General features: G+C 39.8%; 1 long non-coding RNA gene and 1 pseudogene across 4 annotated transcripts in view; both read right to left on the bottom strand.

The window, feature by feature from the left end:
- Nucleotides 1-14,370, bottom strand: part of LOC100716760 (uncharacterized) — a 247,666-nt gene that overhangs the window by 162,646 nt on the left and 70,650 nt on the right. The gene's annotated exons all lie outside the window — the stretch shown is intronic.
- Nucleotides 11,492-12,691, bottom strand: LOC100716484 (AN1-type zinc finger protein 5-like; annotated as a pseudogene).

The raw sequence follows: 14,370 nt of genomic DNA, 5'->3' as shown, positions 1-14,370 counted from the left end.
ATAATAACTACTTTTCCTATCCTCATTCCTTTTCTCTTTCTTGTCTAATTGCTCTGGCTAATATTTCCAGCACTATATTGAATAGGAGTGGTAATAATGGATATCCTTGTCTTCTTCCTGACTTTGTCTTTCTTCCTGATTTTAGAGAAGCTTTTAGCTTTCAGTTTTTGACCATTTAATATGACGCTGGCTGTTGGTTTGTCATAGATTACTTTTATCAGATTGAGGTAAAGACCGTCTATTTCAACTTTCTGTAGCATTCTTATCATGAATGAGTATTGAACTTAATCAGAAGCTTTTTCTGCATCTATTGAAATAATCATGTGATTTTTATATTTGGCTCTATTGATATGGTGTGTTACATTTATTGATTTGCATATGTTGAACCACCCCTGCATACCTAGGATAAATCCCACTTGGTGGTGGTGTATAATCTTCTTGATGATTTGCTGCATTCAGTTTGCCAGTATGTTACTGAGAATTTTTGCATTTATATTCATTAGGGAGATTGGCCTATAGTTCTCTATTTTGGTTGGGTCTTTCTCTGGTTTTGATATTAGGGTAATATTTGCTTCCAGGAATGAGTTAGAGAGAATTATCTCCCTTTCAATTTCATTGAAGAGTGTTGGAATTAATTCTTCCTTGAATTTCTTGTAGAATTCTGCAGTGAATCCATCTGTACCTGGGCTTTTCTTTGATGCTAAGGTTTTAATTACATTTTCAATTTCATTAATTGAAAGTGGGTTATTCAGAAGTTTTACATCTTTTTGATCCAGCTTTGATAATTCATATGTTTCTAGGAATCTTTCCATTTGCTCTGTGTTATCAAACCTATGAGAGTAAAAGTTTTTGAAGCAGGTATTGATGATCTTATGTATTTCCACAGGGTCTGTAGTGATTTCACCCTTTTAATTCCTTATTTCATGAATTGAGGTTTTTTTCTTTCCTTTTTTAAATAGGTTTAATAAGGTTGGCTAAGGGATTACCAATTTTATTTATTTTTTGGATTGTTTTCTTAGTCTCTATTGCACTGATTTCTGCTCTGATCTTCATAATTTCCTCCCTTCTTTTGGCTTTGGATTTGACTTGCTCTTCTTTTTTTAGATGTTTGAGGAATAGCATCAGGTTGTTTAGTTGTGTTTGTTGTGTTTTCCTGATGTGGGAATTCACTGCAATAAATTTCCCTCTGAGGACTGCTTTCATTGCGTCCCACAGGTTCCAGTAAGTTGTAGTTGTAGATACTGTTTAATTTCTTCTTTAATTTCCCCTATGACCCAATGATTGCTTAGGAGTGTATAACTTAATTTCCATGTGTTTAATGACCAAAGAAACTACAAAAATGTGATAATTTCTAGTTTCATAGCACTATGATCAGATAATATATATGGGATAATTTCAATTCTTTTGCATTTACTTAAGCATATTCTATGGCTAGTATATATTCTCTTTTAAAGAATGTCCCATGTGAAGCTGAGAAGAAAGTATACTCTAATGTTGTTGGGTGGAACACTGTACATGTCTACTAAGTCCATTTGTTGACATGTTTGATTCAGTTCTGTTATTTCTTTGCTGATTTTCCATCTAGTTGATCTGTCTCTTTGTGTCAAAGGAGTGCTAAGGTCTCCTGTTATAATTGTGTTACTACTTATTTGATTTTTCATATCTATTAATATTTGTTTTATATAGCTGTGTACTCCCATATTTGGTGCAAATATATTTAAGATTGTTATCTCTTCCTCTTGAAGTTTTCCCCTAACTAGTATATAGTGACATTCTTTATCTCTTTTGGTCATTCTTAGTTTGAAGTTCACATTGTCTGCAAACAGAATAGCTGCCCCTGCCTTTTTTTTTTTTTTTTTGGTGGGGGGAGGTTTCCTATTGCATGAAGTATTGTTTTCATTCCTTTGACTTTCAGTCCATGAATTTCCATTTGTGTTAGGTGGGTTTCTTGTATCCAGCATATGGTTGGATTTTTTTTCTTGATCCATTCTTCCAGTCTGTTTCTTTTAATTGGTGAATTGAGGCCATTTGCATTAATAGTTGTAATTGATGTATCTTGGCTTATTTTTGCCATGTTATCTTTCTGTTGTTGGTTCTTTACCTTTCCCTCTGTTTAATTGTTTGCCTTGCTTAGTGGTTTTTTCTGTTGGTGTTCTTAAAGTCATAGTTATTTTTATGTCTATCTAGAATATCTTTTAGTATTCTTTGCAGAGTTGGTTTGGTGGTCATGAAGTTCTTCAGCTCTTCTTTATCATGGAAGTATCTTATTTCTCCATCAATTTTGTTTTTTGTTTAGTTTTGTTTCGGTTTCATTTGGTTTGGCTTTTGTTGTTGTTGTTTGTTTGTTTGTTTGGGGGGGTTGGTTTTTTGTTTCGGTACTGGGGAGCAAACTCATGATCTCATGCTCACCAGGCAGATGCTTAGGCCACTGAGCTGAATCCCAGTCCTCTCCATCAATTTTGAAGGACAGTTTTACAGGATACATCAATCTGGTTGGAAATGGTTTTCCTTTAGGATTTGAAATACTTCACTACATGCTCTTCTTGACTTCACTGTTTATGTCAAGAAGTCTGCTGTGATTCTGATGGGTTTTCCTTTATAGGTGATCTGTTTCTTCTCTCTAACAGCTTTTAATATTGTGTTCTTATGTTGAATTTCTGGGAAGCTGATTATTACATGTCGGGGTATAGATTTTTTTGTTATGGATAATTGGAGTTCTATATGCTTCACTTATCTGTATGTCAATTTCTTTTCCCATATTTGGGGAATTTTTGGTTATTGCTGCTATAAGTAGTCTTTTGACATCATTTGTGTTGTGACCTTCCTTTTCATTTACACCTATCAATCTTATATTGCTTTTCTTTGCATCATCTTACAACTGTTGAATAGTTATTTCCTGAGTCCTTGTTATTTTTAAAAGATCTTTCCTTTCCTGATAACTAGCTGAAATCTTGTCTTTGAGGTCTAAAAGTCTATCTTCACATTCATTCAGGTGGTTTGGCCAGTTTTCAATGGAATTTTTGATTTCCTGAATATATCTTTGAATCTGTTTCATGCATTGTAATTCTTTCTTATATTGTTCATTCATGTTTTCCATCCTTTTGCAGTAGTCTTCTATTTTTTAACTATGTTTTCTTTTGATGTGTTCAGTATTTCTTTCACTACATTTAACATTTCTTGTTTTACCTGGAATATTATTTCTGATCTTATTTCCTTTCCAGCTTCATGGAGTTGCTTCTTTACTTCAGTTGCTATCATTTCAGAAGTTTCAGGTATGTGACTTACACTTTCTTCTGTATCTGTGATTCCTAGGCTTGTTTGGGATAGGCTGGAAGTTTGAGATTGCATTTTGCTCTTTCATTTTGTCATTTTTCTATACTCCCCTGGGGCAGCTGAATGCAAAGTCTGTTGTTTCCTGAGTTGAGGATGACTGTAGGTGCTGAAGGGGGATGCCCCAGCTGAGTGGGGGTCATTAGACAGGACTTACTAGGTCTTGAGTGGCACTTGGAGGCTCCTTGAGTGGGTGGAGTACACTGAGTGGACCTTCAGCACACCCTGGATGGTATGCCACGGCTCCCCAGCTACTTGGAGTTGCTGGACAGGGCCCTACCAGGTACCAAGTGGCACACAAAGGCTGCATGGCCAGATGAGAATGCTGTGAAGGCCTTAAGCTCATGCCACATGGTGCACTGAAATTCCACAGCCACTTGAGGTCACTAGGTGGGGCCTTACCATGTTCTGAGCAGCTCACCCTGGCTACTTTGGTCACTGGGTGGAGCCCTACCAGGACCCAAACAGCACACCAAGACTCCTTGGTTGCTTGGGGTTGCTGAGTGGGGCCCTAGCAGAACCCAAGTGGCATACCAAGGCTCCCTAGCTGCTTGGGGTTGCTTGGTAGAGCCCTACCAGGTTCCAAATAGTGCCCCAAGGCTGCATGGGCAGGTGGAGTATGATGTGCAGGCCTTAAGCTCATGCCACACGGTGTACTGAAGCTCCTCAGTTGGGTTTGAGGTCACTGGGTGTGGGCTTTACCAAGTTCTGAGCAGTGCACCAAAGCTGCATGGCTAGGTGGAGGCCTTCCACTCATGCCAAATGGCACACCAAAGCTCCTTGGTTGCTTGCAGTCACTGGGTGTGGTCCTACCAGTCCCCAAACAGCACACCAAGGCTCTCCGGCTACTTAGGGTTGATGGGAAGGTCCTACCAGGTTCCAAGCAGTGCACCAAGGCTGTATGGCTAGGTGGAGTATGATGTGCAGGCCTTCAGCTTGTACCATGCAGTATACTGAAGCTCCCTGGCTGTTTGGGGTCACTGGGCAGGCTTCACCTCTATTCCCACATCATTTTCTGGCTTCCAGGACAGACTCCAGCCTGCCAGTGCAGGCCCTTCAGACTTCCATCACAGACCTTTTGGCCTCCTGATATAGATATGCATGGAACACTACAGTGAGCTCCAGGCCTCCAAACTTTGACTGGATGCTTCGAATAACCAGCATGCAGCCAGCCCTTTTGTGCTCTTCCACACATAACTGACCAGCTGCTATAAGCCCACCTTGTGAATCCATATATATTTATATATCTTACATTACATTTACATTTACATTACATTTTTTCCCTAATGAGCAGCTATTATAAACTGTAAAACTCTGAAGTGACTACTTCCACATGCCAGGCAATAGTTAATAGGAACACAGTGCAATGCCCCATATTTCCAGAGAGTGTTTCATCAGGCACCATTTTGAAAAGGGGTTTATTATTTAAGATTGATACCCAGAACAACTAAAAAGGAACTTGATCTCAGGATTTTGATGTAACCCTCCCAAAATGACTCAGTAAAAGACAGCAGTGGGAGACAGTTACAAAGAGGATACAGGCTGGACATAAACCTTCTGAGAGATTTAAATTCATGGCAGGAAGGACACAGGGCCCCACCCTACATGGTGAGAATGTAGGCCTGGCTTGTATGGCTTTCAAAAGCAGCTGGGTCTGAAAAGGCTGGCATTAATGACAGCAAGCAGCGTAAGCCCTTGACCTCCTACCCATATCCAGCACAGGTCACTGGGATTGCTTCCCTACACCAACAAGAACAAGGACACATCAGTGATGGTTCTGCCCACGTGAAATGCAGCCCTGCTCAGCATAGTGCCAGCCCAACATGGTGCTGGACAGCAACTTCTTTCACACTGACTTCAGCCTTCTTGCAAACCTGAAAGCTGAACTTCCCACTTTTCACATGCACACAACACTTCCCCAGCTATGATATCATTCTGCTCACCCCTTCAACCCCTTTTATTTGGTTTGGACAGGGAGTGCCCTGTCCAAACCAAATAAAAACCTGTCATTTTCTTTGTCTGTCTCAGAGGGATCTCCTACTCTTCTACAACTCTCCTGTGCCCACAATAAAGATCTTTTTTTTTTCTTTTCCTGCTTTTGCTTCTCTTCCGCACCAAGGAGAAACCTGCCATTTTTGGTACCAGGACCTGGATTAACAGGGCAAGTGGCTCACAGGGCTATCCCCTACCAGCCAGCCACCTCTCCACTTTCCTTCACCCCTCTCCCACCCTTTCCCCTGATCACTGCCACTGCTGTTACCAGCCTCCATCCATCACCAACCCTTCTCAGTTCTCACAGGTGAGCCACCTCTCACTTCAGGGTTCCTGTCTCATAAGTCATGAGCTCACATCAGGATTTTCCCCATGTCCTTCAGGACCACAGTCCTTTGGGACTTCCCCGTTGTTCCCTTGGTGCAGGTGTTTGGAATCTACAAAGTATTTTTCTCTTGCATAATCCTGAGAAGGGTAATAACTCTCCAAGGGATTGTGGCTTGGCTTTTGTAACCTCCAGCTCACCTCCAATTCAGTCACAGTGGAAAATACTTCTTCTCACCCCCAAAATGACACATTTACTGCCAGACAGCTTGGCCACAAAATCAATAATGTCCACCACTGGCCAGAGAGGAGTACCTTCAATTATGCCACCCTCCATGCTCTAGACAACTTCTGCTGTCCTAACAGCAACGCAGTAAGGCAAACACTCCCCCAGTCAGTTGTCATGTGCCATACTGCCTGCCCCTTCAACTCCACCCCATGTGCAAACCAAATAAAAGCCTGCAGTTTTCTTTGTCTGTCTCAGAGGGATCTTGTGCTCTGAAACCTGTCCCATGCCTGCAACAAAGGCCTCTTTTCCTTTTTTCTTTTCCTGTTCTTGCTTCGCTACCATGCCAAGGAGAAACCTATCAATCCTTGTACAGTCACTACAGTTTAAGGTGAACAGACAGAGAGGCATCTGGGACACAAGGTATTTCAGAAACCTACATACCATAAAGCTGGGCAGAAGGAACTGTGACTTGTTGGATTCCTAAAGTATAGATCCTTGAAAGAAATCAGTCACTCAAAAATTCAGAGAAAAAAAAATTTTTTTTGTACCAGGGATCAAACTCACAACCTCGCCTTTGCCAGGCAGCTGCTTATCCTGATGAGCTAAATCCCCAGCCAGCCTCTCTTTCTTTCTTTCTTTCTTTCCTTGTTTTTTTCTTACTTTCTTTCATTCTTTCTTTTTTGTTTCATTTTTCTTTTCTTTTTCCCTCTTGCTTACTGGTTGGAGGGTGGGGAGAATTTAAGGATTTTCTGTTTTGTCTCTTTTTCTTCTTTGACTTTCTCTTTTTCTTTATTTTTTCCTTTTAATTTTTTATTCTATTTTTTCCAATTTTTCTTTTCATTTGTTCTTTTCTTATCTTTATCTAATTTTATTAATTTCTCTCTATTCCTTAACAGGATTCTTTATCTCACTTCTGTTTCTCCTTTTCTTTTTTTTTCATTTTTATCGGTACCAGGGATTGAACTCACGACTGCCTGCTTGTAAGGCAGGTACTTATGCTGCTGAGCTAAATCCCCAGCCCCTTGTTTCTCCTTTTCATTGCCAGTTGTTTTTGTGACTTTTTTCTTCTTTTATCCTCTCATTCACCACTCCAACTTTGCTAGTATAAACATTAAGCTTTACTAATTCTCAGAAAACTCTGTTATTTTTGTGGAATTGTTGGCTATTAGTGAAAGTATAGTTATCATACTTATAGATACTTACTGTATGTCAGTACTTGCTTTGTCTTAGAATTTAAAATGCAATGGTTAAGGTATATCATTCATTCTTTTGGTATGTCAATACCCAGTTTGTCTTTCACACCATTATACATGAAATTTATTTGTTGTACAAGAGTGCCATAGTTAGGGGCTGGGGATTTAGCTCAGCGGCATAAGCACCCGCCTTGCAAGCAGGGGGTCGTGAGTTCGATCCCTGATACCGATAAAAAATGAAAAAGACAAAAAAAAAAAAAAAGAGTGCCATAGTTATTTCTATTAATAGGTTTTCTCTGTGTGCCAATATCTGGATTACCTGTGTGACATCAGCAATACTGCAGTACATTCTCAGAGAACTGGGAGCTATGCCAATTACACTGCATTTTCCTAGGCCAAATTAATGGAACTCATCAGATCTAGAGAGACAGACTGAGATCTATAGCCATGCTTGGAGTGCATCACTGAAAAGTAGACAATAACGAAAGAGACTGATATACTGGCAACGAAGTGGTTCCACTATAAGTCCCCACAAACATCAGCACAACACAGAACCAATAAAACATGAGACGACAAGGCAGCAAAAGGCCTGTAAAAACTCCTAACTCCCTCAACACCAGTCCATGAAGCATTCAAGAGCAGGAAATCAAAGTTACACAGCTAAATTATTCAAAAAGATACCAGAAGAGATTGAAAAGCAGATCACTAGAGACTTCTGGAAAGAAGGTGGAGTGGTGAACAGCAGAGAAAAAGCCTCCCTGAGCTTTGGAGTCCAACAGTGAAATATAACAATGTGAGGAAGAGAAGGAGGAGGAAAGGACCCAGCAAGGATCTGAAGTGAGATTTGAGTCCTGCAGGGAAAGTGAGCAGAAAGACCTCAGTGCAGGAGGTGGTAATTGTGGCCTTTCCCTAAGCCCTGACTCAGTGTACAGGAGGAGGCACCCAAACCTGTAGACCCACAGTAACTACTGGTGACCGCAGAGGCCCTCACAGAGAAACACCAGTGGAACAGAGCAGTGGATGCAATGGATGGTCAGTTATTTAGTTCAAATGTCCCCCAGGAAAAAGTAATTGGCCAATAGCCATCTTAGAGGGAGGCTAACTGAGCTCAAAACACAGAGCACCTACAGGATGGCTTCATCAGGCAGCCTCAGGATAAGGTAGAACCAGTTCAAATCAGCAGAATGTCAGTGAGCCAAGTTCAAGGTGGCAGGGAGCCAAGCCCTGTGACAGCAGTGCAGTGGCCAAGAGCCAAGTGGTGCTGAGGTCTGGAGGCTAGAATCAGCTTTATTTATGCCGGCAGTCCTAACTGGGACCATTCCAAAGAAGTCAGGCCCTGAAGGCTCAGGGAGGGTGGTTTTATGGGATAGCAAAATGGAAGTTCAGAGGCAGAATGTTTGTAAGTTGGGGACTGGTCCTTACCATGGGCATCACAGTGAACAGCCATTTCTAGCAGACAGGAGCTGAAGTAAACTGGAGGTTAACAAAAACTGAAATATACTGGCTTAGGTGGGGGAGAATTTTCTGCTATAATGGGAGCCAGCAGGAAGCACACAAAGTGTTGCAGGCTGAATAAATCAGGTTCCAGTCTCAGAGCCAGGAGCCAGCCTGAACTTTAGTGAAATAAAATGTGCAGGCTCACTGGGATTATCCACTAATCCAACACAAATCTACAGCTGAGTTACTGGGATTGATCATACCAGATCTCAGTTCTGTCTGACCATTCTTTCTAACAGTGATAGCAGAGACACACTCTGAAGTGGTCAATTCTCTTTCTTTTCTTCTTTTTTCTTTTTTGTTTTCATTTCATATTTTTCTTCATTGGTTGCTTTTGGTTTTATGAGTGTGAACAGTGTTTCTAGTTTTTTGTCATTGTTCTGTTCTGTTCTTGCTTTCATTTCTTCCTTCTCTCCTTTATTTTTATTTTAAACAGAATAAAACCAAGCAAAACAGAACAAAGCCAATTAAAACAAACAAGTGTGATACAGGACTTCAAAACAATAGGAAATCAACAGTGGTTACCATAATGCCTTTGGTCTTCAAAATAGCTGCCCATACTTTCAGACACAGTAAAATCAAACAAAACAGGAACAGAATAGAATCAACAAAACAAAACAATGAATGCAATATAGGATTTCAAAACAAGATAATAGTAAATCTAAAATTGCTATCATAATATATCTTGTTACCTTTGAAACAGCTGCCCATGCCATCAGATACAATAAAATCAAACAAAACAAAACAGAACAAAACCCAACCCAACAGAACAGTGAAAATGATACAGGATTTCAAAACAAGACAATAGGGAATCAACAATGGCCACTGCCCTCAGAAGGAAAGGCCCATGGATGCTACAATTGCTATCCTCTGAATAGATAATCAGACCACCTGGTTTAGACCTGCAAAGTCAGTGAAACACTAGAAGCCCTCATCACAGCCTGTGCTTCTCTAGATCAGATGGTCAGCTACAGAGGGGCGGGTTCCTTCTTATTTGCCGCATGCTGGAAGGAGCTGGCATCTGGCTCTCTCCCCAGCAGCCTGTGCATGACACGATTCCCAAGGAGAGCTTGCTTCTTATTGACTTCTTGTTTTCTTCCCTCGCAGTTCATGAATCTCTTCCTTCTCTCTTTCCTTCCTGTCCTTTTCACAGGTTTCCCAAAATTCACATAATTTCCCTTTGTCTTTCAGCCTTACTTCTAATCTCCTCTCTCCTCCTCCTCTTCCTCTTCCTCCTCCTCCTCTATTTTTTCACCTGGTCCCTTTAACATTTTCTCCCCTGGAGAAAAATTGCCATTCTGAGGCCATATTTACTGTACACCATTTTCGAGTTCATTTTAGGTTTTATTATATAACCACGAATCTAGATCATACAGTAAGAGGTGGCAAATTAAGAGATACTACAGTTTGTCATTTTCTAGGCTGGGTTTGATGCTATTGTTATTGCTGATTGTACTCCTTTAGCCAAGGTGACATAATTGTTCTAATCAGTTGTTTTTCCTGGTATGCCAAGGCTGAGATTGTCTATGGGTCACAAACACTGTAGGTCACTGCCAAAGAAGCAGGGGTTAGATTACAGGGACAGAAACTTCACATCCCTAGTTTTGAACAGATTCAAAACCCAAAAGCCAGCTATACTTGAAAGACATTTCTGATAAGTTGTCATTTCCTAAAGGTTCTCTATGCTAGCAATAAAGCTATCTGCCATAAGCAATTTACAAGCATCAAGCTGGGCATGATGATTCAAAACTGTAGTCCTGGCACTTGGAAGCCAGAAGCAGGAGGATCTGAGGAAGCTCAAATCCATCCTGCACTACAATGGCAATACCCTGTCTCAAAAAAAAATTTTACAGAGATTAACACAGGGATTAAACAATACAAAATGAGAAGACACTTAAACAAGATGAAACTCAGACTTCCACCTCACCAAAGGGAAACCCAAAGGGAATGATTTGAAAGTCACCCACCTGGACTCTCTGAAGTGGTAACAGTAGAAGTAACAAAACACATGAATGAGGCTCCAAAACATATCAAATCAGAAATAATGTCCCAGATAACTACAGGGACGGTGACCACAATGAAACACATGGCTAGTGACTCTAGAGGAGATACATACAAAAAATAGAAGAGTTTAGTGAAATGATGGAAATCATAAAAAACCAACATAAGAAAAAATGGAATCCATAAAACATACTCAAACAGATATCTAGGAGATTAAAAATTCCATTGTACACACAACACAATGAGTCATTGCAAAGACAGAATATCGTGTATAGAAGACAGGATTGCAGTTAGTAATCACAAAAAAAAATTCTTAATAACAGCAAGGAACCATGAAAAATCAATCCAACAACTACTAGATGAAGCAAAGAATAACATAAAATTGATTGGAGTCCATGAAAAAGCAGGAGATAGTGCAAATGACGTTATAAAAAGCCTCTTCACAAATGTAATGGCAGAGAAGTTCCCAAGCAAGGAAAAAGATTTTGACACAGAGATAAGTGAAACATATAGAACTCCAATTAGCCATGATCAAAAAAAAATTTACACTAAGGCATATAATAGTCAACATTCCAGAAATTCTACACAAGAACAGAATAATAAAAGCTATTAAAGAAAAGAAATAAATCAACTATAACAGAAATCCCATCAGAATCACAGCTAACTTCTAAACACAAACCCTCAACTCAAGGAGACTTTGGAGTAAAGTATTTCAAGCCATAAAAGAAAACAATCTCTAACACTTCACAAAATTATCTTTCAAAACTGATGGAAAAATAAGGTAGTTCTATGACAAAGGAAATTCATGACCACCAAACCAGCACTCCAAAATGTTCTGAAGAACATGCTAGAAAAAAATAACAAAGACTACAACTTGATGAACCTAAAGATAATTAATCTACAAGGCAAGACAAGTAATTAAACAGAAAAAAATAGAAAGGGAATCAACAATATAAAAATAACAAAATAAGGTTAAGTCAATACATATCAATTATAACCATCAATACAAATGGTCTCAATTCACCAGTCAAAAGAAACAGATTGGCAGAATGAATCAAAAAGAAAAATCCAACAATATGCTGAATACAAGAAACACATTTAACTCAAAAATTCATAGCCTGAAAGTCAAAGGATGAAAAACAACAGTCCATGTGACAAGAACCCAGAAAAAAGCAGGAGTAGCTATTCTATTTGCAAGTAAAGTAGATTTCAAGCTAAGATTGATTAAGACAAAGGTCACTACATCTTTTTTTGCCATGCATCCCTCTTTAATGTTTTCCACAATGTATTAAAATAAAAACAAAGTTTCAGTCTCTTCACAAGTACTAATTTATATTCTCTGGATTTTCTCTGCCACAACAACTGAGTTTTCTTTTCTGATTTTTGCTGCAGCTTCTGCTTTTTAATCATATAGACAGCTGTGCTTGTAAGAGTAACAGTGAAGTCCACAAAACAAATTTCCACCGAGGCAGTCTAATCCTGTAAGGCCAACTTGCTTCCTACACATGAAACATCTGGTCTTCTCTGGTTTGGGCAACTCAAGAGCTTTTTCTTCACTTTGAGAATTACTGGGCTGAGAAACTGATGGGCTGGACTGAGTAACAGCTGGCTCTGCTGCCTCTGTTTCCAGGGCAGTTAGTTTGTCCTCTCTTAAATGCTCATTTCTGTCACTTGCTGAGTAACAGGCAAAGCAGCCACAAGGACATTTCTTAATTTTTCAGATGTGCTACCAGCAGCACCTTCACAGTTGCTTAAGATAGTGTCTGCTCTCTATACTGAAGCAGAATCCGAGGTAGGACTGCTGGAATGACTAGCTGTCCCCACTGGGCTCATTCTGCCACTATTCTACTGTGTCTGAAGACATTCTTTGTAGCAAACAGAACACATTCCTTTCATCCTAAGGTTCCCATAAAAGCCTCATCCTATACCACACAGTATGGGCCCTGGGATCTGGTTAGTCTCCTGAGCCACCCTTGTTTGCCTGCAGGGCCTGGATGTGCACATTGAGCTGGAGCATGACACTAGGATGCTGTAGCTAGCTGGATGAGGCCTCTGGGAATGGGGAGCCAGGTGGCCTGGAGCTGCCACTGCAAGCCAGGAACTGGTCAGGCCACAGGCAGGGGTGGTGCTGATGCTGACGCTGTCAGTCACTACATCTTTACAAACAAAATAATCCAAGAAGAGACAACAGTCATAAATATATGTGTACCAAATACCCACACACCAAACTACATAAAACAGACATTTAATGGATGGGAATAATCAAATAAGTACTACTACAATTGTAATAAGGGACTTCAATACCCCACTGTCACTAATAGACAAAAAAAATAAACAATGAAATACTAGAACTGTCCAACAAGAAGCCAACTAGCCAGGCTTTCTGGTAAGCTGTCCAAGCCATGTGGCTTCCACAGACAAGTCAGTGCTTCCCGTGAGCCTACTGGTACAAGAGCTGACAATCAAATCTGCCCCATCGTCCACCCGTTAAGCAACCTGCTGATTCAGAGGACAGGCTGAGTTGATAACAACTAAGGTACATAAAGCAACTAAATGCTTGTATTGTTCAGTTGATTATGCAGGCCTGGGGCCAGCAGTCTGAGCATCTCTTGGGCAGATGACAGTATGCAATATAGCTTGGGCGGATGACAGTATGCAATATAGCAAATATGGGGGATTTCCTTCTGTCTTGTCTTTGAAGTCAAATATTGGTTTCATTGCTTTGCTTTGTTCTGATTGTTTTTGCTGTATTCAATATTCTGTTTTGATTGATTTTATTCTGTTTTGTTTTTGGTTTGATTTTGCTATACCTGAGGGAATGGACAACTATCATGACGATAACAAGACATAGTATGGTAGCTATTGTTGTTTTCCTAGTATTCTGCTTTGAAGTTCTGTACCGATTTTTCTGCTTTATTTTGATTGGCTTTGTTCTGTTTTGTTTGTTGGATTTTATTATCTTTAAAATAAAAAAATAAAAGAAATACTAGAACTGAACCAAACTTTTGAACAAATGGACTTAGTAGATATCTACAGAGTATTCTTTGATAGCTCGGACCCTGGGATAAAATCCAAGGAAGCAAGAAATTAAGAAATTTGGAGCAAAGGATTTACTTTAGGCCAGACCTGGCGACCAGCCTCCGGTAGCCAGTATGGAAGACTGCATGCCTCACAGGCTAAGGGTGGAGTTTTAAAGCTAAAAACCCGCAAAGCTATCGACCTATTTCAGATAACATTCTTGGTACATTGCATTGCTCTCTGTGGTTAAACATTTTCCCGGAACAGCACACCTTGCAGAAGCATGCGGAAGGGGGTTGGGGAGGTGGGATTTACAAGGAGCTGAAACTTAAGTCTTTACTGGAAATGGAATTTTAATCTTTATTGAAATGGCGCATACAGAACAGGAAGGAAGCGCATTGGTTAGAGCTAGGCCACAACATATTCCACTGCCCAACATCAAAATTCACATTATTCTCAGGTACACATGAGATATTCTCCAAAATAGACCAATTACCAGTTCATAGAACACGTTTAAGTAAATTCAAAGGTCTTGAAATTATTCCATGCACATTATCAGACCATAGTACATTGAAACTGGAAATTAATGGCAAAAGAAACCACAAAAACTCCATAAATACATGGAAAGTAAGTAAGACCTTTCTGAACAGCCACCAGGTCATAGATGAAATTAAGAAGAAATTAGACAATTTCTACATTAAACAATAATGCCAATACCATATACCTTTGCTAGGATTATTTCCAAAAGATGAAAAATATTTCCAAGAGATGAGAAGTATAAAATAA

Source organism: Cavia porcellus, unplaced genomic scaffold (assembly GCF_034190915.1).
Source record: "Cavia porcellus strain 051 isolate PalLab524CR breed Dunkin Hartley unplaced genomic scaffold, mCavPor4.1 scaffold_5, whole genome shotgun sequence".
Taxonomy (NCBI): Eukaryota; Metazoa; Chordata; class Mammalia; order Rodentia; family Caviidae; genus Cavia; species Cavia porcellus.
Note: the sequence above shows the minus strand (reverse complement) of the source record. Positions and strands in the feature narration are given on the sequence as shown.